The following is a 26,718-nucleotide window of genomic DNA, read 5'->3' on the forward strand; positions in this document are numbered from 1 at the left end:
CGCCATAAAGTCCAACCCCCATTAAACTATATAGTGTCCTTCTTGCTTTCTTTAAATTCTCATCTATTGTTGCTTTACATGAATCATCGTCTGTACGACATATTCCTATATGTGTTGCTTTATTAGAAGTTGGAAGAACAGAATTGCCTAAATTCCAAAAATTTTCATTTACTTTCTCATGGTGACGTGATTTAGACTGTATAACACAACTTTTTGCTGGTTGTAGTAAGTATGCCTCACGTTTACTAAAATCAAAGGCCATATCAATTAAAATTTGCGTTTCATACGGACAGTTACTAAGAATGGCTAAATCATCTGCGCAAGTAGGAGCACAACAAGAAATAGATCCAATTTTGCCTCCATATCCTGAATCAGCTAAAATGTCTAAAAGTGTATTTATATAGATTTTGTACAAGTCTGCACTAAGAGTCCCTCCTTGTCTTACGCCTTGTTCTATTCTAAAAGTGTCCGATATTTGATTATTCCATTTAACACAAGAAACAGCATTTTTATATAGATTATCAATAATTAAAATTGATTGTTCCGGAATTTTCATTTGATATAATCTTCTGATAAGCCCAGCATGTTTAACAGCATCGAATGCAGATTTTGCATCAAGCATAGTTATTATTATTTGATCATTTAACTCGATACATTCCTTGTGATATTCTTCTATAATAAAAGAGCAGTTTAATGGTGCTGTTCTTTTAGTAAAGCCACGTTGTAATGGATTTTGATATTTTATAATGTCAGGATTAATTCTGATCTTTAAAACAGCCTCAATGAGTTTGGATAATGTTGGAGTAATTGTTATTCCACGATAATTTTTACTGTCTTTACAACTTCCTTTATTCTTAAAGAGCGGAATTACTATCCCTAATTTCTGTTCGTCTGGTATATAACAAAGTCTAAAAGTACTATCCAAGAGTCCATGTTGTCTTGGTTCCAATCCGGGTCCGTTCGCCTAAGGTAGCAATAAACAGTTAGGAAAAAATACTGAAATTTGCCCTTATGAATTTTACCATCCCCTTTTCATTGCTTTCTTGCAATATGAAGCTTACTGTTTGTGTCATATATGGGCATATGTATGTAATCAGAATCTTTCCATAGATTTTATTTCCAGTATATAAACTGGTAAAATATAATTTCTTTTTGGTGTATCCATGGCAACAATCTGCATTTATTTGTTATAAAATATTGCAAAAAGGGGGGGAAAGATGTCACATATTTCCCCAAAATTTGACTAAAAGTAGAATTTCAATCGCTTGAAGTAATACCTTTTCTGAAACTGTGTACATATATCATTCAGCAAATCCAATGAAAATCATGTCTTTCGTCTCATTTTTTTGTTAAATTGCGTCAAAAACTTCGTGTAGAAAAAGAGTATTTGTAAACAGTACATTAATTTCTGGACCGATGGCCAGTCTAGCTATGAAAATACGGACTGTCAAACAGAAAACGGCCCATAAAACATGTATAAAATAATCTTGATGCTCTTATAAACCATCTTTGAAGGCTATATTAGCACTCATCTGTCTAAAAATGAATTTTATTACACAATATCTTTCCTATTTGGAAAATCCACAGGGGCCATAATGCGAAACTAAACTCCTAACTGTGTATTGCTACCTAAATTCATGTTCGCTCCATTCTCGTTCACACCCCACACGTTCGCATCAAAGGATTTGTGCTGAATAAGTTCGAAGCTTTATTTTAATTGTCCTTTTGATAGTGTTTTTTTATTAAATAAAGAAAATTTGTTTTTTTATTGTTTAAAATAAAATAGTGACATTCTAAAAACGTAAACAGGTTTTCTTTTGTGAATTATTTGGACAGAATTGATAATAAATATTGTCATGATAAAAAAATGGCGGATCCAGAAATTTTCATAAAGGGGGGGGGGAGGGGCACTGACTGACCAAGAGGGGACCAGCTCCCGTCATGCTTCAGTGATTCCCTAAATAATCAACCAAATTTTTCTCACAAAAAGCCCTGTAAAACCCTCTAAATCAAAAAAAAAATGTTTCAGTTTAATTTATAAATCAGCCTCTGTCAAAAACTAAGTCATTTGTCTATTAGACTTGTTAAAGTAGGGCAGAAAAATCCAAATGGCTATCAAACTCGTCACAAACTAGTAAAAATAGTTATCTTTCATTTTATTCATTAAAAGTCTTCATTGTTTTACTTGTACCAAACTAACTACTTGTATTTTACTTAACACCAGACACATAACAATAATACCAAATTATCTTTGTTAATATCAATTTAGAACAGTAATCTTAAATAAATCATAATTAATATATCAGTCAGGGGTACTACTTGTAAAAGTCATTTTTATTTACTTGAAGTAAAAAAAAATTACACATTTAAGTTAATTATAATGTTTAAATAATCTCCCCTTAATTTTCTGAAAAATTCACTGGTATATTAAGTAAATTTTTCTTACAATCCCACAAACATTCTTAAGGTTTGCGATGTAAAATCATGCTTTAATAATTTTTCCAAGGTTAGCTCATAATTTTTTATTAGAGTTCAATGTTTCATCTCATTAATTCAACAAAGAAACTGTTTGCAAAGATCTTAAGTATTTGCTCAAGGCCTTCAAAAATTGCTCCTTGGGGACTTGTAAATGAGCAGTGTTCTGAAGATAACAGACAAATGGGATTTTCATTGTCCATGAAATTACACCTTAATGATTAGTAAAGACATCTGCAAAGGGCAGACAATTTAAAATTCTATTAGAGTAAAGAAATTCTTAGAATTCAAGAAAGGAGATAGGATGACTTTCTATACATATACATGTACAAGTAACTAAAATTCACTTGTACAAGTATCCTACAAATTATTGTATATGTGTATATTTATTTTAACTTCCTCAAGTAAATAAAAATTACTTGTATAAGTAGTACCTCTGACTATTAATCATCTAATCACAGTCAAAAAATATATTTCATTAAAAAAATTCACGAATTTTTATTCATTAAAATATATAAATATTTTGATATATATGTATCTAAAAAAAATCTAATTCAACCAGCATTTGAATAAAAAAGGGTGCGAACGTAGCCAAGGGGCGAACTTGTGGGGGTGCGAATGTGTTTTGGGTGCGAACCATCAGAACATATGGATGGAACCCCCCCCCCCCTTTAACCTGGGTTGGAACACCCTTTTAAAAATGGATCGATAATTGAATATTTATTGAATATTCTGTAATAATGAGTTGACCAAATCCCGAGATGGTACAAATCTTGACCACTGCTATACATGCATGGTTATATAATATAAAAGGATTGTAGTGATTTTTATCAGATACATCATCACGTTTGTGTAAAAGAATTATCAGCTGGTTATATGAGCCTGATTTATAGATACAGTGACATGACACAAAAATAACTCCCATTAGATAGCCTGGCTAATAACACAGTGACATGACACAAAAATAACTCCCATAAGACAGCCTGGCTAATGATACAGTGACATGACACAAAAATAACTCCCATTAAACAGCCTGGCTAATGATACAGTGACATGACACAAAAATAACTCCCATAAGACAGCCTGGCTAATGATACAGTGACATGACACAAAAATAACTCCCATTAAACAGCCTGGCTAATAATACAGTGACATGGCACAAAAATAACTCCCATTAGATAGCCTGGCTAATAACACAGTGACATGACACAAAAATAACTCCCATTAGACAGCCTGGCTAATAATACAGTGACGTGACACAAAAATAACTCCCATTAGACAGCCTTGCTAATAATGCAATGACATGACACAAACATAACTCCCATTAGACAGCCTGGCTAATAATACAGTGACATGACACAAACATAACTCCCATTAGACAGTCTTGCTCATAATACAGTGACATGACACAAAAATAACTCCCATTAGACAGCCTTGCTAATAATGCAATGACATGACACAAACATAACTCCCATTAGACAGTCTTGCTCATAATACAGTGACATGACACAAAAATAACTCCCATTAGACAGCCTTGCTAATAATGCAATGACATGACACAAACATAACTCCCATTAGACAGTCTTGCTCATAATACAGTGACATGACACAAACATAACTTCCATTAGACAGCCTTGCTAATAATACAGTGACATGACACAAACATAACTCCCATTAGACAGCCTGGCTAATAATACAGTGACATGACACAAAAATAACTCCCATTAGACAGCCTGGCTAATAATTCAGTGACTTGACACAAAAATAACTCCCATTAGACAGCCTTGCTAATAATGCAATGACATGACACAAACATAACTCCCATTAGACAGCCTGGCTAATGATACAGTGACATGACACAAAAATAACTCCACAAAAATAACTCCCATTAGACAGCCTGGCTAATAATTCAGTGACATGACACAAAAATAACTCCCATTAGACAGCCTTGCTAATAATGCAATGACATGACACAAACATAACTCCCATTAGACAGCCTGGCTAATAATACAGTGACATGACACAAACATAACTCCCATTAGACAGTCTTGCTCATAATACAGTGACATGACACAAAAATAACTCCCATTAGACAGCCTTGCTAATAAGGCAATGACATGACACAAACATAACTCCCATTAGACAGCCTTGCTAATAAGGCAATGACATGACACAAAAATAACTCCCATTAGACAGCCTGGCTAATAATTCAGTGACATGACACAAAAATAACTCCCATTAGACAGCCTTGCTAATAAGGCAATGACATGACACAAAAATAACTCCCATTAGACAGCCTGGCTAATAATTCAGTGACATGACACAAAAATAACTCCCATTAGACAGCCTTGCTAATAATGCAATGACATGACACAAACATAACTCCCATTAGACAGCCTGGCTAATGATACAGTGACATGACACAAAAATAACTCCACAAAAATAACTCCCATTAGACAGCCTGGCTAATAATTCAGTGACATGACACAAAAATAACTCCCATTAGACAGCCTTGCTAATAATGCAATGACATGACACAAACATAACTCCCATTAGACAGCCTGGCTAATAATACAGTGACATGACACAAACATAACTCCCATTAGACAGTCTTGCTCATAATACAGTGACATGACACAAAAATAACTCCCATTAGACAGCCTTGCTAATAAGGCAATGACATGACACAAACATAACTCCCATTAGACAGCCTTGCTAATAAGGCAATGACATGACACAAAAATAACTCCCATTAGACAGCCTGGCTAATAATTCAGTGACATGACACAAAAATAACTCCCATTAGACAGCCTTGCTAATAAGGCAATGACATGACACAAAAATAACTCCCATTAGACAGCCTGGCTAATAATTCAGTGACATGACACAAAAATAACTCCCATTAGACAGCCTGGCTAATGATACAGTGACATGACACAAAAATAACTCCCATTAGACAGCCTGGCTAATAATACAGTGACATAACACAAAAAAAACTCCCATTAGACAGCCTGGCTAATTACATGAATAATGCAGTGACATGCCACAAACATAAGTCCCATTAGACAGCCTGGCTAATAATACAGTGACATGACACAAAAAAAACTCCCATTAGACAGCCTGGCTAATTACATGAATAATGCAGTGACATGACACAAACATAACTCCCATTAGACAGCCTGGCTAATAACATAGTGACGTGACACAAAAATAACTCCCATTAGACAGCCTGGCTAATAATACAGTGACATGACACAAAAAAAACTCCCATTAGACAGCCTGGCTAATTACATGAATAATGCAGTGACATGCCACAAACATAAGTCCCATTAGACAGCCTGGCTAATAATACAGTGACACGACACAAAAATAACTCCCATTAGACAGCCTGGCTAATGATACAGTGACATGACACAAAAATAACTCCAATTAGACAGCCTGGCTAATAATACAGTGACATGACACAAAAATAACTCCCATTAGACAACCTTGCTAATAACAGGCCTTCATGCTTTTATGAATTTGTCCTAAAAACTCCTACACCAAGCTATGTATGGTACTATATACAGAAGGTTATATATCTCTTTCATTCATGACAAGATACTTGTTACAAGCTAAAAAAGTATATAATACATAATATATTCAGAAATGGTTCAACCGATATTCATCTGAAACTGTAATAGAGCTATCTTATATTTTCAGTTTAAAGATCTACTGTACGTTTTTATTTGCTTCAAGTCCAGTCGCTTTAATACATGTTTAGTAAAGGTAAGTGAATATTATAGTCAAATTGTATTGAATCGGTAAGTTATTTATTTTATCAAATGAAATTCAATTGACAATGTTAAAATGCTTTAAGGGCAGATAATAAAGAGCTAACAGGATTAACATTTTGCACTCATCTACTTTTGTTGTATATATATGGGAAACAAAAAAATATGTGACATAACTACATGATTACTTAACTAACATGTCTAACAAAATGTAAATTGCTTAAAAAATAAGAGTTTTCGACAATGAAGTTAACTTGGGATATTTATGTCAATGAGACAGCAACCATTCAAGGAAAGAGGTCAAAATTGTATTCAACCATTGAAAAGCATTTTTAAATTATAGACCTAGAAGTGGGTTTGTACTTACATCCATGAGCAACACAAGTGCCATCTGCTTACCGTTACGGAGCACCTGAGATCACCCCCATCATTTGGTGGGGTTTGTGTTGCTCAGTCTTAAGGTTTTTATTTCTCTACCGACAAAGTGGAAGGGGACTTTAGGTTTGCACTAAGTCAGTCTGTCTGTCCATCCATCAGTCCAGCAAATCAGTTTTCCAGTTTTTATACGCCCGTCAAAATTTTGACGGGCTATTGGTGGTGGTGGGGGGTTACATGTCGCACCGTATAGATCTCAGAAACTATTTATGATTATTGCATAAAACTTCACACACTTGTTAGTTATATTAATCTGAAGATCTGTATACTTTTTCGTGATGATTCTTTATTTTATTTTTGAGTTATATAAATTGAATTTTTATTGAGCTTTTTGGTAAAAAACATATAAAACATGTTGTGAGCATTTTTTTTCTGTCTCTTATATAAACTTCCTATTGAGCAGGAATAAGGATGAGCCAGGATATACTTAAAAGCATGACTTCCTGAACAGCACCGTGTTAATCCAAAAACAGTTTTTGATGTTTTTTTCACAAGAGGACGGGCGTATCATGCGCTCGTGGCGCAGCTGTTTATCAGTCCCCTACCGACGAAGTCGAAGGCAACTTTAGGTTTGCGCTCTGTCCGTCTGTCTGTCCATCTGTCAGTCCGGCAAATCAGTTTTCCAAACTTTTTTTCTTCATGCTTGAAGATATTGATTTGATATTTGGTGTATTGTTTTATTATGACAAGTTACAGGTCAAGTTTGATTTTCACGACTTTAGCTTTCTCCATGTTCAGGTAAAGCCCTTTCTCTAGAATTAAATTTTTGATGAAATACAATGTACTTATTATTTACTAAATTTCGGTTCAAAGGGAAATAACTCATTTTTAGCTCACCTGTCCCGAAGGGACAAGTGAGCTTATGCCATCACTTGGCGTCCGTCGTCTTCCGTCGTCCGTCGTCTGTCGTCGTCTGTCGTAGTAAACTATTTCAAGAATCTTCTCCTCTGAAACTACTGGGCCAAATACTTTCAAACTTTAACTGAATGTTCCTTAGGGTATCTAATTTATAAATTGTATCCGAAGTTTTGATCTATCAACAAACATGGTCGCCATTGCTAAAAATAGAATATAGGGGTCATATGCAGTTTTTGGCTTATAACTCAAAAACCAAAGCATTTAGAGCAAATCTGACATATGTGGTAATATTATTGTTTATCAGGTCAAGATCTATCTGCCCTGAAATTTTCAGATGAATCAGACAACCCGTTGTTGGGTTGCTGCCCCTGAATTGGTAATTTTAAGGAAATTTTGCTGTTTTTGGTTATTATCTTGAATATTATTATAGATAGAGATAAACTGTAAACAGGAATAATGTTCAGCAAAGTAAGATTTACAAATAAGTCAACATGACGGAAATGGTCAGTTGACCCCTTTAGGAGTTATTGCCCTTTATAGTCAATATTTAACCATTTTTCGTAAATCCTAGTAATCTTTTACAAAAATCTTCTCCTCTGAAACTACTGGACCAAATACTTCCAAACTTTAACTGAATGTTCCTTAGGGTATCTAGTTTGTAAATTGTCTCCGAAGTTATGATCTATCAACAAACATGGTCGCCATTGCTAAAAATAGAACATAGGGGTCAAATGCAGTTTTTGGCTTATAACTCAAAAAACAAAGCATTTAGAGCAAATCTGACATGGGGTATTATTGTTAATCAGGTCAAGATCTATCTGCCCTGAAATTTTCAGATGAATCAGACAACCTGTTGTTGGGTTGCTGCCCCTGAATTGGTAATTTTAAGGAAATTTTGCTGTTTTTGGTTATTATCTTGAATATTATTATAGATAGAGATAAACTGTAAACAGGAATAATGTTCAGCAAAGTAAGATTTACAAATAAGTCAACATGACGGAAATGGTCAGTTGACCCCTTTAGGAGTTATTGCCCTTTATAGTCAATTTTTAACCATTTTTCGTAAATCTTAGTTATCTTTTACAAAAATCTTCTCCTCTGAAACTACTGGGCCAACTACTTCCAAACTTTAACTGAATGTTCCTTAGGGTATATAGTTTGTAAATTGTATCCGAAGTTGTGATCTATCAACAAACATGGTCACCATTGCTAAAAATAGAACATAGGGGTCAAATGCAGTTTTTGGCTTATAACTCAAAAACCAAAGCATTTAGAGCAAATCTGACGTTGGGTTATATTTTTTATCAGGTCAAGATCTATCTGCCCTGAAATTTTCAGATGAATCAGACAACCTGTTGTTGGCTTACTGCCCCTGAATTGGTAATTTTAAAGAAATTTTGCTGTTTTTGGTTATTATCTTGAATATTATTATAGATAGAGATAAACTGTAAACAGGAATAATGTTCAGCAAAGTAAGATTTACAAATAAGTCAACATGACGGAAATGGTCAGTTGACCCCTTTAGGAGTTATTGCCCTTTATAGTCAATATTTAACCATTTTTCGTAAATCTTAGTAATCTTTTACAAAAATCTTCTCCTCTGAAACTACTGGACCAAATACTTCCAAACTTGAACTGAATGTTCCTTAGGGTATCTAGTTTGTAAATTGTCTCCGAAGTTATGATCTATCAACAAACATGGTCGCCATTGCTAAAAATAGAACATAGGGGTCAAATGCAGTTTTTGGCTTATAACTCAAAAAACAAAGCATTTAGAGCAAATCTGACATGGGGTATTATTGTTAATCAGGTCAAGATCTATCTGCCCTGAAATTTTCAGATGAATCAGACAACCTGTTGTTGGGTTGCTGCCCCTGAATTGGTAATTTTAAGGAAATTTTGCTGTTTTTGGTTATTATCTTGAATATTATTATAGATAGAGATAAACTGTAAACAGGAATAATGTTCAGCAAAGTAAGATTTACAAATAAGTCAACATGACGGAAATGGTCAGTTGACCCCTTTAGGAGTTATTGCCCTTTATAGTCAATTTTTAACCATTTTTCGTAAATCTTAGTTATCTTTTACAAAAATCTTCTCCTCTGAAACTACTGGGCCAACTACTTCCAAACTTTAACTGAATGTTCCTTAGGGTATATAGTTTGTAAATTGTATCCGAAGTTGTGATCTATCAACAAACATGGTCACCATTGCTAAAAATAGAACATAGGGGTCAAATGCAGTTTTTGGCTTATAACTCAAAAACCAAAGCATTTAGAGCAAATCTGACATGGGACAATATTGTTTATCAGGTCAAGATCTATCTGCCCTGAAATTTTCAGATGAATCAGACAACCTGTTGTTGGCTTACTGCCCCTGAATTGGTAATTTTAAAGAAATTTTGCTGTTTTTGGTTATTATCTTGAATATTATTATAGATAGAGATAAACTGTAAACAGGAATAAGTTCAGCAAATTAAGATTTACAAATAAGTCAACATGACGGAAATGGTCAGTTGACCCCTTTAGGAGTTATTGCCCTTTATAGTCAATTTTTAACCATTTTTCGTAAATCTTAGTTATCTTTTACAAAAATCTTCTCCTCTGAAACTACTGGACCAAATACTTCCAAACTTTAACTGAATGTTCCTTAGGGTATCTAGTTTGTAAATTGTCTCCGAAGTTATGATCTATCAACAAACATGGTCGCCATTGCTAAAAATAGAACATAGGGGTCAAATGCAGTTTTTGGCTTATAACTCAAAAAACAAAGCATTTAGAGCAAATCTGACGTTGGGTAATATTGTTTATCAGGTCAATTTCTATCTGCCCTGAAATTTTCAAATGAATCAGACAATCTGTTGTTGGGTTGCTGCCCCTGAATTGATAATTTTAAGGAAATTTTGCTGTTTTTGTTTATTATCTTGAATATATAATTATAGATAGAAATAAACTGTAAACAGCAATAATGTTCAGCAATGTAAGATCTTCAATTAAGTCAATTTGACCAAAATTGTCAATTGACCCCTTAAGGAGTTATTGCCCTTTAAAGACTTTTTTCACAATTTGTTCATCATGTTGACTTACTTTAAAAAATCTTCTCCTTTGAAACTGCTGTATCAATTTCAGCCAAACTTAGGCTAAATTAGTTTGAGAGTATCTAGTATAAATTTTATATTTTATTTCCTTGTATGTCAAGAAACATAGCTCCTATGGCTAAAATATATAGAACATAGGAGAAAATGATTATTTTTTTTGGCTTTTGAAGAAAATAGGACGATCCAAAAAACATTTAAATAAATTGAAAAGCCAAAATAATCATTGATGAGAGATTTAACCAAAAGAATTAAGGTGAGCGATTCAGGCTCTTGAGAGCCTCTTGTTTAAAAGACATTGTATAAAGATAAATGACATTTTGTATTTTTCCTTTTCTTAAGGTAAATTGTTTAAAGAATTAAGTGGTAGGTTTTTGTCTCCCTTGACAGAGTCAAATTATTATTTGTCCCCGCCCCTTCAGTTATGGTCTATTGACTTTGAAACTTTTGCTTTGTTTTCATGTATTAGTTTGTGATTAGGTCAGTTTATGGGGTACCACTAGTGGTAAGTTAATGATAATTGGTATGCAGTTGTTTAAGCATTAGCATATCTCATTTCCATGGAGATGATTTGGCCCCGCCCCCTCAATAATGGTCTATTGACTTTGAAATTTTTGCTTAGTTTTCATGTATTAGTTTGTAAATAGATTGATTTATGGGGAACAACTAGTGGTAGGTCAATGATATTAGGTATGCAGTTGTTTTAGCATTGGCACATCTCATTACCATAGAGATTATTTGAACCCGCCCCCTCAGTTATGGATTATTGACTTTGAAATTTTGCTTAGTTAACATGTATTAGTTGGTGTAAAGGTTTGTTTAAAGGGAACTACTTATGATAAGTCAATGGTATTTGGTATGCAGTTGGCACATCTCATTTCAATGGAGATTGTTTAGCCATGTACCTTCAGTCATGGTTCATTGACTTTGAATATTTGCCAAACTTACATGTTAAAGTGTTGCTATTTTAATTTCAACATTTGCATTATCGAAATTACAACAAAGCGAGACATATCTCTGTGATAACAGTTTATTTTGTTCTTTTATGTAGTTTACACCATGACAAGTTATAGATCAAGTTAGAATTTTGTTCCATTACAATGATTTTTTTAACCGGTAGGTGACTATGTGTTGCCATGCTTGTTTTCTTTGTGCTTGAAGATATTGATTTGATATTTGGTATATAGTTTCATCATGACAAGTTACAGATCAAGTTCAAATTTTGTTCCGGTCTGATTATTTTGTGCAGAGTTATGGTCCTTGGACTTCGAAAATTTACTTAAATAATCAGTTTTCAACACTTTTTGTCGTCATGCTTGAAGATATTGACTTGATATTTGTAATATAGTTTACACCATGACAAGTTATAGATCAAGTTAACATTTTGTTCCAGTACAATGATTTTTTAAATGGTAAAGGACTATGTATGCCATGCAATAATGTCAGAATGCTTGTTTATTTTGTGTATTGTGTACTGTTGTTTGTTGGTGTTTTCTTTTTAGCCTAATTGTCTTTAGTTTGAACATCTATTATTTGTATTTTTTAGATCCTTGTCCAGTCAATGTGATCCTTGTCCAGTCAATGTGATCCTTGTCCAGTCAATGTGATCCTTGTCCAGTCAATGTGATACTTGTCCAGTCAATGTGATCCTTGTCCAGTCAAGTTATTATAGGTAAGTGTACATTATATGTGAACTATAAAGGATCATTTACTTTTGAAATCTGTTTCCAATATAAAATGTGAGCTATATATGTCAATGAGACAGCAACCCAACAAAGCAAGTATGGTGATATATACAGGTCAATATATAGTCAACAAATCAAAAATAACCTCATATGACAAGGTCAACATTTTAATGAAGCGGGCCATAAAATTTAGGAATTATGTTTATGGCAATGATATTATTCAGGCTCATTTTAATTTTCTGACGAGTTGAACACAGAGAAAATATTTGTGGAAAACTTTGCTATGTATTCTAACCAAATTAAAATCGTAAAAATTTGCATTTGTGTTTCACCCATCAGAAAATGAAAACGACCCTCACGAAAATCATGGCCAGATAAACAAAAAAACTTCAGACTATTTCTACATCTTGTGGTATATATTTTATAAAAATCGCTCATAAACTAATATTTTTTTTAAAAATAATATTGATTTTAGTTGAAATGATAGGACATGTTTTTATTGGGAACTCATTTTTGTCCACTATCTGTACCTTTATTGTAGGGGTATATTCAGTAAATAAATATACGTCATCAGGGACCGCCCATTTAGGGGAGAGCTTTCTGTATTACACTGAAGTCATATGCTCTTCTGATTGGTAGATAATGTTTGTAATAAATATTTTTTGGCAGATGGATCAAAACTAGAGTTGAAAAAAAATAAAATAAATGCTGAATGAACTAAATGTTTTTACTACAGGGTTGAAAAGTAATGGGGGTCAGTATACGCAGTGATGTTAAGGTTGATCGCCAGACAAAATGAGCCAAAAAATGACGTTTTTTCAGTGTCTGGCTTAAAAAGAAGAAAATGGCATCGGTTCAACATTATACTTGCATTTATGTATTCTGGATATGTTTTTCTTTAAAAAAAAATATACAAACTATATTTAGACTATAAATGTTGGTCACGTGATGTATCTAAATCGAAAGTAGACACACTGCTAAAAAAACGGGACAGAACAAGGGCATACTGTTGATAAAATTTTATAAACCAGGTATCAATGACTTGGAAATCATCTATATTTTATTAAAAATACATGGCAAAGTTTTATATTACAGTATGTTTAAGTGAAAAGATGAGCCGAAATGGCTACAAGCTAAAAAAGACGGATTTTCTCCCTTTCGTTTCAGTTTCTAGACTAAACCCGTATCTATGCATTCTTTGCCACTATGCAAGAAATTGTTAAAAACTATACTCTTTCAGACAGAAAAAGAATTTCTAAAATAAAATGTTCGTATGCCCTTGTTCTAGTCCGTTTTCATTAATTAATTGACAATATAAAAGGTAAACATGACCTTTAAAACGTTTGGATGACGTGACGAATTGTAAACGTTGTCCGTCAACGGGTTCATTATCCGGTTTGCCAAGTCTCCACAAGACGCGATTTTTATTGATAAAAACTTCCAATCATTTGTTGTACTAGATGAACAAGAACTCCGAGAATGTTTTAACAAAATATTTAAAATATACCTATAGAAACAAAACCTCTTACAAGGTTAAAAATTTCAGTAGAACCAAGGGCTCTTTAAGGGGTTACAATACCCTACTGTATGGTGTGTTGTTGATATATTTTTTTTACTGCATTAATCATTTGTATTTTATACTATTTTAACTTACCTTAATGGATTCCCCCCCTCCCCCCCCCCCCATGCATTAAAACTATTGAATACTCATGCATAAGCTCTCTGGTTACAAATATATACAACAACCCCCTGTTTGCCCCTTTTGACATTTGACGTTTTTTCCCAATTTTTTTTCTTCTTTTGTATGAATGATTTCTGATTTGTTTGATCAATAATGAGTGTTAACATGCTAGTTCATTTTTTTCAATTCCAGTTTATTTTTTGTAGAACTCCAAGAGGCACCCATAGGGACATATGGTGATGATGTTGATGGAATGGAAGTATGCAGACAATTTCGTTTCAAGTTACCTCTTGAAAAAAATATGTTTAATGTTTGTTAGTAAATTAAAATAATATGTATATAATTCATAATTGTGTTGACTTTTTCACTAACATTTGAACTTGCCTTTTCTTTCTCCTCCACAATGCACCTCATATAAAAAAAACATTCAAATCTTTTTCAATTTTTTATTTATTTCAAATACATTATGACAAATTTTTGAACAAAATAACAAGAACTACAGCAAACATTTCTTTTTACAAAATATTTGAAAAATGTAAAATTTTCTATGAATATTCATTGGAATCAAGATGGCAGACAAGCAGACTACACATCCATAATGAATACATGCAACTTTGCTAAAATATTAATAACAAGATCTACAAAAGACAAAGAATCTTTAAAATACTGGGATGAGAAGTCTAAACCTCAATTACAAGAACATATAAAAACGCCTTCAGCTCCTAAATATGATACCACCATCAGTCCAGCTCAAAGGTTCCACTCCTACAATAATTATATTACTGGGTGTCCAAAAATGGCAATCTCATTTGATAAATTCAGACGTAGTCTTCCTAAACTTGAAAAGGAAATTACCACCAATTCAAACTGGTCCAATTCAAACAAGACTCAGGACAAGACCAAATATATAAAGTCTTTTTCGTTATATGCATGGGACAAGTTAACTCTACAAAAAAAGAATAACCATACAATATATGATTGCAAAGCATGTCTTGTTACTAATTCAGACATTGCCTCAAGCCACTGCTCTTATCCAAGCAAGAACAGAGACCTTGTTGAGCTATGTACCAATATAACAGATACTATATTGGAGAATTCTCCACCAACATCAAAGGGCGTCGAAAATGAAATTCAAAACTTTGTACAAATTTTATCTCCTATAGCAGAGAAAAAACTTGGTATTGATTTAACAAAAGCTGTATCAAAGATAATGAAATTAACACCAAAAAAGAGTTATTTGGAAAAAAGAAAAATAGAAACCACGTGCAATAAAGAAAACAACACTAAAATCATGAACCAAATAGCTGCAAATGATGCTGATGTCAAGAATTTTTTATCTTCGGGTAAATCATACAATCAGTATGATAGGGACAGACTTTCTGCATACCATATAAGTCACGAGGAGGCAGAAACCTCTATGTTGAAAAGGGTACAAAAAGAACAAGAAGGAAAAAATATACCTAAAAAACACCATGGCAATTTTACGTCCTACACTTTTGACCAGGATATGTTCCTAGACGAAGTTAAATCAACTACACCAGGGAGCAAAGTTAACTGGCAGTATCTGGCAAGAAAATATAATGTATTAAATAAAAATGGTATCCGCCCACTAAATGGTGGACAAGTTTTAAAACAGTTTGCTCAAGACAATGGTGTCAATATACACAGCTTCAACCCTCAATCAAGAGTCAGTGGACGAGATTACATCAGGAGAGTACGACGTGCCAAAAAAAGATTGACCAAGCGAACATCTATACCGTCAGTCAAAACAGCCAACAACATCAAATCAATTGTCAAGAACAAGCTAGATACTGGTGTGATCAACATTGGGAAAAAAATCATTCCAACCAGAATCACATCAAATACAATTAATAAAGAAGGTACAAATCATGTATATCGTAATATCTATATTTTAAAAGAAAAACCATGTATTGTTGAAAGCCTTACATTTGACTTCATCCACTTCATTTGAACTTTGGTGGATAGATATCCTAATGGCAATCAAACCACATCTCCTTATCTTAACAAGTAGATCTTTATAATAAACCTACTATGATAAGGTATAAAGAAATTATAATAAAAGAAAAATAATAATTGCTGCATCTTATAGATAATCAAAACAAACAGCTAAATATAGTTATAAATACTAACCTATCAACCATATACAATGCAAACACTAAATAGTTGTCAATAATAATTTATAAACCATGTCTCATTGGCAGTCATACCACATCTGTTCATTTTTAAAAGCAACCAATATTTTTAAACATGATAACAATTGAATTATTAAAAATAAAATAAGATCAAATGCATAAAACCATTATCAACAAAGTCAAGTAACATCCTGTCACAACATGCATCCTCACATGAGGAAAAAACAAAAATAGTTCCAATTCATTGCACTGTACAAATTGTATAAGTAAAAATAAAAAAATGACAATGTACATTCAGAAACTTTCACATGCATTGATTAATGTGATCACTGTATATATTAGAAATGTCAGATTGTCACTGCTTTTAATCTCAAGAAAGCAGAATTTGCATTTATTAACACAACAACTCAAAGTTAAAATGCATTTTAAAAGCAAAAAAAGTATATGGGTACTAATTCGACTAGACAAAAAATTAGTCTTGTGCAGGTTTAATGAACTTAACAGACCCGTTCCCTGAATATAAAATGCACCCTTCTATCATAGGTGGGACATAAAATGATTCTACTTGATCTTGTTTTAAAAAAAAATTGCAAGAATTACATCCATTTGTAAGGTTTATGAGAGTTGTCTTTCTTCTATAATTAAAATAAAAACTTTTTCAGGCAACATTAAACTTAAAAATATACAACTGAAAAAAATATTGCTTTTATCAGTCTACTAGCTCATATAAAACCATGAAACATACAGTTTAAGCAAGATGTCAATCAATAGCAGGTATTGCAGTGAAGGCAATTCCCCCTCCAACCTAGATATAAAAATCCCAAAACATGACAAGCAAACATCCTTTGAGAGTAACAGATAAAACACAAAATCAGAATAGCACTTTTTTTATAATAAACACTTTTTATTACATTGGTTGCAATAAATTACATTGATTTCCCAGTTGAATAAAAAACCGATAATTTCACATGTGAAATAAACGTGGTTATTTCACTCTCTAATGTCATACAACAATAGGCGTTGTCAAGACGTCGATAAAGTTTGATCTAAACAAATTGTGAATGCCTAGGGAAATAATATAGTTCCTTACATTTTCTGCATTAATTTCATAAAAAAAAAAGCCATTAGCCAATGTAATAAAAAGTATAAACTAATCCCCGTATTTGAATATAAAAAATAAGACAACTTGTGACCGAACGCCGCTATGGATTAAACTTGTGCTGCACACTCATTTAATCCATTCGTCTTTCGGTCACACGTTGTCTTATTTCTGATATTCAAATACAGCGATTAGTTCTACTATAAATCCATATCTGATCATTTTTTTAAAAACTTTTCACAGAATTAAAAAATCCACTATCATACTCAATTTGATATATTGATAAATAATTAATATTTACATTTGATCATGAAGACATTATGGTTTCCTTAGAATAATATATATATCTTGTACATTAAATTAATAAATTTCAGGTACATTTGTTGAGACTGAAAAGATGATCTACAGTAGGAAATTTGACCTATGTACACTCAGAGAGGAATTCCTAGAAGAACATGTGAAAGCTGGCATCATGAGGCAATTTACAGATGATGAGTACAACAATCTTTCTGATGAAGAAATCAATGAGAGGTATTAAAAACCAAATGACATAAAAAGTACTTTTATGTTATATATTAACTCAATACCTTACTAATGAATAAAACCCCAGAACATAGATTTGAAAAATCTTAAATTAATAAAAAATGAAACGGAGCTTAGATCAATAGATAATCAATAATCAACCTAAGTTATATTCAAACTGGCTAGAGTGTCAACATCGAACAAACTGACAAGGCTATACCATAATATGTGTACTGCATATATAAAGTACCTTCATCAGTTACGTAAAACTGAAGCAGGTTAGACCGACAGATGAGCAAATCGACTGAAAAACATATTGCCCATAAAAATCAATGCTTACACAACAATAATTACAGAGAAAGCATAAATGTACAACTCCCTACAAGTAAATCTCCAAATAAGCACCTCCTTCTCTTTGTTTTGATCTCTACATATGAAAGAACAAAAACTACCTTCCATTGGGATAACGAAAAATCAAAATAATTTTGGTGATAACAAATCACAAAAGCAAAAATCTATTTTAAATAAGATTAGGAAAATAGCCATGAAACAAGGTCAACTATCCCTACATTCTTTTTATATTTCATGTAGACAAATTCATCTACTTAATTTGTTACATATTTATCTTGGAAAACCAAATCACAAAAATAAAAAATGGTGGCTAATATTTAAAATTAAAATCACGACTATAAACGTGATAATAATGTTCAACTACATACATGACATATAATAAATACATGTTTTTACAGATACATCAGGATAAATGAAGAAATACCACCACTTCAAAAACTTCAACACCTTAAAACCATGGAAAGGACAAGACATCTAAAGTTATGGCACGACCACTCAGATCTGTTGAATCACACATACGTCAGTTTTATGATAAGTATAATATACGATCATGCTGTGTTCCTGACAAATGATGAATACAGAAAAAAATATCCAAATAAAAAACCAATTGACGTAGCATCCATGGTTGAAAGGCCAAAACTTTACATACTTGGTCAATCCAAAAGTTCAGACAAGGACCAACTAAATTATATACATGAAAGAATAGCTGATCTGAAGGAAATAGACATTCCTTTAAAGAAAAATGATATACAAACTTATGATGTCCTCAGATTATTTAGCGGTGATGGCCCTGCTCGCCAGTTTGAGGCCGGCCAGCAGCGAGGTGGACATTTCAGCTGCATTTGTGGAATACGGGCCAATGAACATAAAAATCTTTGCAGTGCATTCCAAAAATTTGTCAAACCTCTTGAACATAGAAGAGTCAAATTCATAGAAGGGCTACATTGGACAAACCTTAAAAACAACATCAACCCATTTGTAAACCTAAAAAAAGATGACCTAGAAGATGAACTCGAGGCCAGAGGCATCAACACCAGCCACCTGAAAAAAAATGAACTGCAACAGCTTCTTCAAGACACATTGGAAGGGATCCAAAGACCACCTGCCTTGATGTGTGAAGAACCCAAACAAACTGCAGAGGAACTTCACATCCCTAAATATGAAGTGTTGGCGTGCGAGCCATTGCACGACATTACAAATGTTGTCACTAACATTATACATGAACTTCCTCACCATATTAAAGGAGAAAATGTACAAAAACAATATGAACATTTCTGTGTTTCCACAGTTAGTGGAAAAAATCAAATTAAAGGCTCCGATGCAAGATTATATGCTGTCAGATTGGCAAAATTCACCCAAATTATGCATAGCCAGGGCAAAGTTAATGATGACATATTGAATATATGCAACTCTTTGGTGGAAATTATTAACATTTGCTACGAGAACACATCAGAAAGAAACCCTGGCCGTATCTTGAGACTCTACAACCAGTGCTTTCTTTTTTCATCATTGTGCATTGCAGTCATAGGGACACCAAAAAAAATGACTGAAAGGAAGTTTTATGGAAACCACTTCCATAGTCTGGTAACCCATGCACCAGAAATGTACCGTCTGGTCTGTCTGAGGTCTGTTGTACCAGAACAAGAAGAGAGGAGTTTTGGAGATTTGAGGTCTATTTCAAAAAATACAAGTAACCGACAACCTTCACATGTTGTAGACAATGCTGTTTTGAGATACAATGCTCAACAAATGTACCGCGAAAGAAATTGGTTAAAAAATCAAGAATCTATTGTAAGTCATGAATCAAAACAATTAAATGAAAGGATGGACACAACATTTCCTATTACTTCCATACTTAAAAATCCATACAAGTTCCAAGTACATTTACAACGAATTTCTGACTTTCTTCTCTGTGGAAAAGGCTGTTGGTGGACAACCGATGAAACGTCTGTTATCTTCCATGATACAACAAATGCAGAATCTGGAACACCACTACACCATTACAGATCTTTCTCTGCACAAAAAGAAAACATGTATCTTGGTCAGTGTTGGGCTACTTGTATCAAAGAACTTGAGGAAGGCACCCTCAAAGTACCTCTCAACAAAATAAGAATTTATGAGGAAGACAAGTTAGCCAGAATCATCCACACAGATGTATTTGAAGAATCAGATGATGAAAATGATGAAATCTTTACAGGTATTTAGTATAAAAAAATTAAATTGCAAAATTAAAACATAATTCAATAACATCGGAAAAAATAACAAGGTTAGGAGACATTAACGTAAGCATACATGCAAGTTGAAGTACATAATCATAGATTGATTGTTGGTTGCTCAACGTCAAGTAGCAAATATTTTATGCATGTTCAGAATGAGGAAGTCACACAGTGATAATGATCAAAAGATATCAACTTTTTTGTCTTTGTTTGAGGATGGAGAGTTATCTCATTTGCAATTGTACCACTTCTTGCTATCTTTATTCTATTATAGTTATTTAAGCAGAATTAAAAACCATAAAATCAATCTTACTAGTAGAAATGAAGGGAAAAAAATGCACAAATTGCAGATTAAAAAAAATACTTCAGTACTGAATAGTGTTTATCTTGTGTTTCAACATTCTTACCTTTAATATAGAGGAACATGTACATTTTCTTTTTTGGTCAGCTTTGCCTTTGCATATTGCTATTTCCCTGAAATAATGACAAAAAAATCATTCAATATAATCAATGTTATTTGTTTTACAGCTGATCAAGAGCACAGAATAGAATTGGGGACAAAGAACAATAATGAAGATGCACACCAAGGTCAAGACATGTATACAATAGCAGATAAAGATAAAGAAAGTTATGATGTAATTTACAAGTCCTCTAACAGTTGCTATGGTAAATAAATAATAATTCTTGTTTTATATGAGCATAAGAATAATAAGATGTGGTATGCTTGCTAATGATTTTGTAGAGGCTATATGAATAAATTTTAATGTGAGGTATTGATATGAAACAGCAACCTAACTACACAGATAACAAGAGATATATGCAGTGTTGTACATGAAATGCAATACTTAACAGGTGTCGTATGTAAAGCTGTATACAAACTTTTAATAAGATGTGAATGAATTAAACAAAGATCTGCAATCAACAATAAATTCTACTGCATTTTTTATGTAACAATCTTTTCCATTGGCTTAAACTTCATGGATAAAATATTTAAAAATTTCTAAAACTTTAAAGATCTAAATATACAAGCATGATATTTAAAGTATTCAATATAAAACAGAATAAAAAACCTGTATAGCCTGTATAATAATTGCTTATTCAGGACAAGAAAATGTTAACTGATAGAGCAGGACTTACACTTTTTTATTAATGCTACCCACAGTTCAAATGTAACAGAACATAGAACATACAGAAAGACATGTCACTCTTTCCTGAACACATGATTTAGAATCCATCACAAGTATATATCCACTACGGCTAAAACATAACATGTCTGTTTGTTTCATATCACACATCTACATGTAGTTATTGTTGAACTTAAGGTAGGGGCTTGGATATTACCGGCATTGGACTGGATGAACACATGATTTTTTTTCCAGATAAACATGTAAATGGAACCACACATATGTTTAAATGCCCCAATAACAAACCATGATTGGCATGAACCTATCATGTTTGTTAAAAAAAACTACTATATATATGAGCAAACATAAAACCTTCACACTTCTAAAACACATCACAACTAATTTGCAGAATCAAAAACCAACCAGAAAGACAAATTCGAAGTACCCAAGAATAATGTGATCAGCAGAACTGATGTCAACAAAACTAGATCAACAGCAAGGAGAAGATTATTTGGGATATCTAGTAAAGGTAATTAGATGTTTATATCGTTGAACTGTATTGTATTTCAAGGTTGAGCAGCATCAATTGGTTATTTTATGGTTCCAAGTTTAGTTTACTGGCAACTAGTAAGCTGCGCCAATTAACAGGTTTTTGCGACCGATAAATCACCAATTGATTATGTCGTGCCTTAAAACATACATGACATACATTTAGAATATTTTTAATTTAACTGATAGAAAACATTGATAAATGATGTTGAATAACACCAAAGGAAGAATGGTTCTTTAATTTCCTCATTTAAGCTATCTAGAATGCAATATAACAGACATAAATATTTTTAAAACATTGTTAATACATATTATTCAGTTCTTAAAAAAAACTTTCATTTATACTTTTAGAAACCAGAGGAAGTCAGATGTTAATGGAATTGCCCAAGTCCAATAAATCTGAAATGGTCAATAAATATGTTGCATCAACAGTAGAAGGTATATCATATTAATAAAATGTGTATGTGTCTAAAACAGTCTAGTTATATTTTTATGCAATTTGTTCGGTATAATTTCAGTGGACAATGAAAAACATTTTGAAGGATTTAGAAATGAGGTTCTACCAGACTAACTATTTAAGAAAAGGCCACCATTTTCATTCCAAATTATCAATCTATTTTAATATGTGGCATTGGAATGGAAAATAAATGTTTTGTATTGTCAAAATTTGATTTTACTGTCACATAAATAAATATCTATTTTTAATGTTTAATACTGGACCCCAGAATATCCAAATTATTGACAAACAAAGCAGGTGTCGCAGAATCTAGAAATGCTTTTATAATAAAACTCGTCACATTCAAGCTGCTAGCCAAATAATAATTGTTTTAGGATAATAGATACAAGAAGATTTGGTATGAGTGCCAATAACACAACTCATCCTAATGAGCATTAATATCTTTAGTACATTTGACATATTACTATATTTATTTTGGGAGGAAAACAAAAATAAAAGCATTAGTGTACTCAGGCCTGGACAATAACGCTTGTCCGATAGCAGGAGGAAAAAGGTCGCATAAGTAAAAAACATGTTTTTTAATAAGTAGACCAAAAACTAAATGTATGATTTATTTCTTACTTTATAAAGTTAAGATATCTAACATGTCTAACAATTCTTTCTTTTTTTCTGTTTTCCAGAAAACAAAGAAATAAACCATATTAAGCAGCTGCTAGGTGAGAGCCACCCTGATTACTTAGAATATTTCAAGGCACAGGCTAAAGTTGGCAGATGTAGTAGCACAACAACTGCAGAGGCAGCATTGAGTAAATGCTATGCAAAAATCCAAACAGCAGTCAGTAAAAAACACAATGAGACGAAACAACTTTTAATTGAAAAGCCGGACAACAAACTGGCTTTTTTCAACAAACAATTGGCTGAAAAGCTCATGAAGAGCTGGAATTTCTACTTTTATTAGCTCACATTCAAGGGTTGATTTGCAATTGACCAATACCATGTACATGTATAATAATCCAAAGACAAAAATATTTTCTTCTTGAACACTTTCACTACTGCATTTTTAAAACATTGAAAGTTGAAGCGAAGTTTTTACCTTAACTTTAATTAAAGAGTGTCAGCAAATTATGATTATCATGTTGAATGTTAAAGAACCCGACAAATGTTTTTATTTTTTTTCTTAACCTTGGGTAGCTGTATTGCATACCCTGGGTCCCTGTCAATACAGCTCCTCAATGTTCTGTTCTCTATATTTTTTATGATTCAAAACAAGTTCAAGAGGAAGTTTGAAGCATATATATTCATACAAAAAGTTACAAATTGGTAATTATATAATGTTATCGGATCATTTGAAAAGATTTATTGATTTACCATATTTTATGAAATGAAAATGATGTGGTGAGAACAAACCATTTATTGTACTGTTATGTAGTTTTGTGTACATGTATACTGTAAAACAAAAGATATGGTTCAATGTTAACCATGCTGAAATAAGGATCAGTTCTTGTTAGTTAGAAGGATTTACACATTTTTTTTTAACAGTGAAAGCTATCAGTCTGTTATATATAAAAAAAAAAAAAAGGAAATATAGGTAAGGTATAAAAAAAAATGTAGGAGTTGAAAATGATAAAACTATCCATAAGCCAAATGACCAAAGAACGAAGATTCACATTATTACAGAATGCATATACCTGGGTAGGGTTTAAAAATAAATGAGTTTACAAAAAAATGCAAAAGTAAACCGTTGATCGATTTGTAACATCGGGAAATTATAAGGTCATCAAAAAATAAACTTTGTGATAATCCACTCATTCCCCAAACCTGAAATAATTCCATCGTCTGCTTTCATTGCTTTTTAAATTAATGTGACTGTCTTTAGCCTGAAAAACATGCCATACTGAACTTTCCAGCATGTTTCAAATTATGATGACTAAATGAAAACTGCGTCTTTCAAACAACTGTTTACTTTCAGTTTGTGTTTAGCATGACTTAGGATGTAAAAACTAGAGACTTTCCGAAATCCTTTATTTGTGTCAACTCGGCCAATATAGAATAACCCGGCCAATACAGAAAAAAATCTGTATTGGCAGAGTTTACACCTTGTATTGCATAGGCAGTTAATTAATTTTCATCATATTAAGTCCAATAACACATGTAACAGTGTAGTTAATTAATAATAGGAAATATTGATTTGGTCTAGTGAAAACTTTAAAGAATTGATACAGTCATATAGGGACAAATTTTGATATTAAGTTTCCGGACTAGTGGATGAAAAAGTTTTCTGTACAGATTGTGAAACAAAAACAATCTTTAGCAAAAGGAGATGTTTTTTTGTCGACCAGTGAAGATTGTTTTAACAAACTTTTAAATATTTATGTTTTAAAGAATCAATAGACATGATAGACTTGGACATATTTTTACTACAGAGCTCCGGCATAAATGAAAAACAGTTGGATAAAGTAGTATAAGATAAAAAAAATATAAAAAAAATACATCACACATATCATAGCTACATATATTATAGTTACTTAATTGTAATACATGTTATTAATGTAAAATTAATAGATATAAAATAGAAACCAGACATTTTGTATTTATCTGGGGATAGGCTATAGAATTACAAAAAAATTATAAAATATAGAAAATACATGTACTAATTCTAAATATTGTGAGGTCCGGACACAGTTATTGTTATTTGTAGTTATCATATTATTGTAGACCGTGTAAAACTTGCAAATTTTCTAAAAACCTTTCAAAATAATCTCTTTGGCACAAGTTAGTTAAATGATGAATGTGCATGTAAAAAATATTTGGGTCTTGCATTTACAGATGAAGTAGAGCTTTGGTCTAGTTTAATAGGTCAAATAGCATTTATAAGGTACATTGTACTTCATGTCAGGACCTGTTAAAATTGTAATTTTTTTAAGAGATACCTTTCAACACACTGACAATATTATCAATATTTCGAGTTAATACAGTAGATTTTCTAGAATTTTCTGACAATTTGACCTGGAAGTATGTAGAACACTACACTGTCACTGCCAAACTCTTCTTGAGAAAGAGGCTGGTGTGATGTTTTTTTTATTTGTACACATGGTCTTAAAAATGCGCATGAAATAACTGTGTCGTCATGGTCATAATTTGTATACTATAGTAACTATTTAGTTAAATGAGTAATAAATTCAATGTGTACAAGTACTTGTTCTTTATATATTTAAGCAGCAACATGTTTATTAACAAGAAGACATGAAGTTTGTATCGACCAAATTTTATAAGAAAATAGTTCAGAAAATCTTGCATTATATATTTACTGGGTGCCACATGTGGAGCAAGATCTGTGTACACTTACAGAGCAATTAAGATCTTTTGAGCCTGGTGATAAGGTACTTGAATTTTTGCCAGTCCCTGGACATCCTTTACAGGCTAAATATTGTGGTCCTTATACGATAGAGAGTAAAATCAATTATTTGAATTATATTGTAAAAACTGGATCAACCCTAGTTTTTGGTTGTGTTCGTGTTGCTTATTCTTTAGTTTTTTATGTTGTGTCATGTGTACTTTTGTTTCTCCATTTCATTTTTAGCCATGTCGTTGTCAGTTTATTTTCTAGTTTGACTGTCCCTAGCTCTGCATGGTATCTTTCATCTCTCTTTTACAAGTAAAAACCTTAGGCCCAGGATAGTGTACAATATTGGGTAAACTTTGAGGAAATAACTTGTCTACGTAATTAATCAATGGTGATTCAGGACTCCAGTACATACATTGAAAAGGCATGGCGCATAGTCAGAAGGGCATGTACTTGTGCAAAATTAATCTGTCTGGACACTTAAAATTTCAATACTTGCAAGTTCAATATGATGCCACCAGATAACAAAATTAGTATGATACAAACCGAGCACAAAATTATTATTTCAGGACAAAAGTGTAAAAATAATTGGATCTATTTTGTCACTGGAGCTGAAATAATAAATAATGTAGTGCTCAATAAAATTTCATCATTTCACTGACAAAAATCTTTGTAGACCAAAATGTTGAGTTCTAGACGAGACTCTTTGTAGACAAAAATTATGAATTCCAAAATATAACAAAATATTTCTAAGCATAAACCCTGTCTGAATGTCAACTTTGTAACTGCTAGTCTATGATTGTGTCTGACTAAAGTAAAATGAGGCTCGAAAAAAGCTTTCATCATACCTACATTTTGTTTGGTAGTAAATCAGAATTATTTAAAAAACATAGGATATTACAG

General features: G+C 32.4%; 1 protein-coding gene and 2 long non-coding RNA genes across 4 annotated transcripts in view; all 3 read left to right on the forward strand.

The window, feature by feature from the left end:
• The window catches only part of LOC134691489 (uncharacterized), a 386,460-nt gene that overhangs the window by 281,061 nt on the left and 78,681 nt on the right, over positions 1-26,718 (forward strand). The gene's annotated exons all lie outside the window — the stretch shown is intronic.
• The window catches only part of LOC134691491 (uncharacterized), a 48,004-nt gene that overhangs the window by 1,391 nt on the left and 19,895 nt on the right, over positions 1-26,718 (forward strand). For both annotated transcript variants that reach the window (XR_010102145.1, XR_010102146.1), the window contains exons 2-3: positions 6,178-6,243; positions 12,182-12,307. This is a non-coding gene — a long non-coding RNA (uncharacterized LOC134691491). The remainder of the gene's footprint in view (positions 1-6,177; positions 6,244-12,181; positions 12,308-26,718) is intronic.
• LOC134691473 (uncharacterized) lies at positions 21,341-23,800 on the forward strand. Its single transcript, XR_010102141.1, has 3 exons — positions 21,341-21,995; positions 22,367-22,453; positions 23,153-23,800. It is a non-coding gene; the product is annotated as an uncharacterized LOC134691473 (long non-coding RNA).

The sequence above is a fragment of the Mytilus trossulus genome, chromosome 11 (genome assembly GCF_036588685.1).
Source record: "Mytilus trossulus isolate FHL-02 chromosome 11, PNRI_Mtr1.1.1.hap1, whole genome shotgun sequence".
Taxonomy (NCBI): domain Eukaryota; kingdom Metazoa; phylum Mollusca; class Bivalvia; order Mytilida; family Mytilidae; genus Mytilus; species Mytilus trossulus.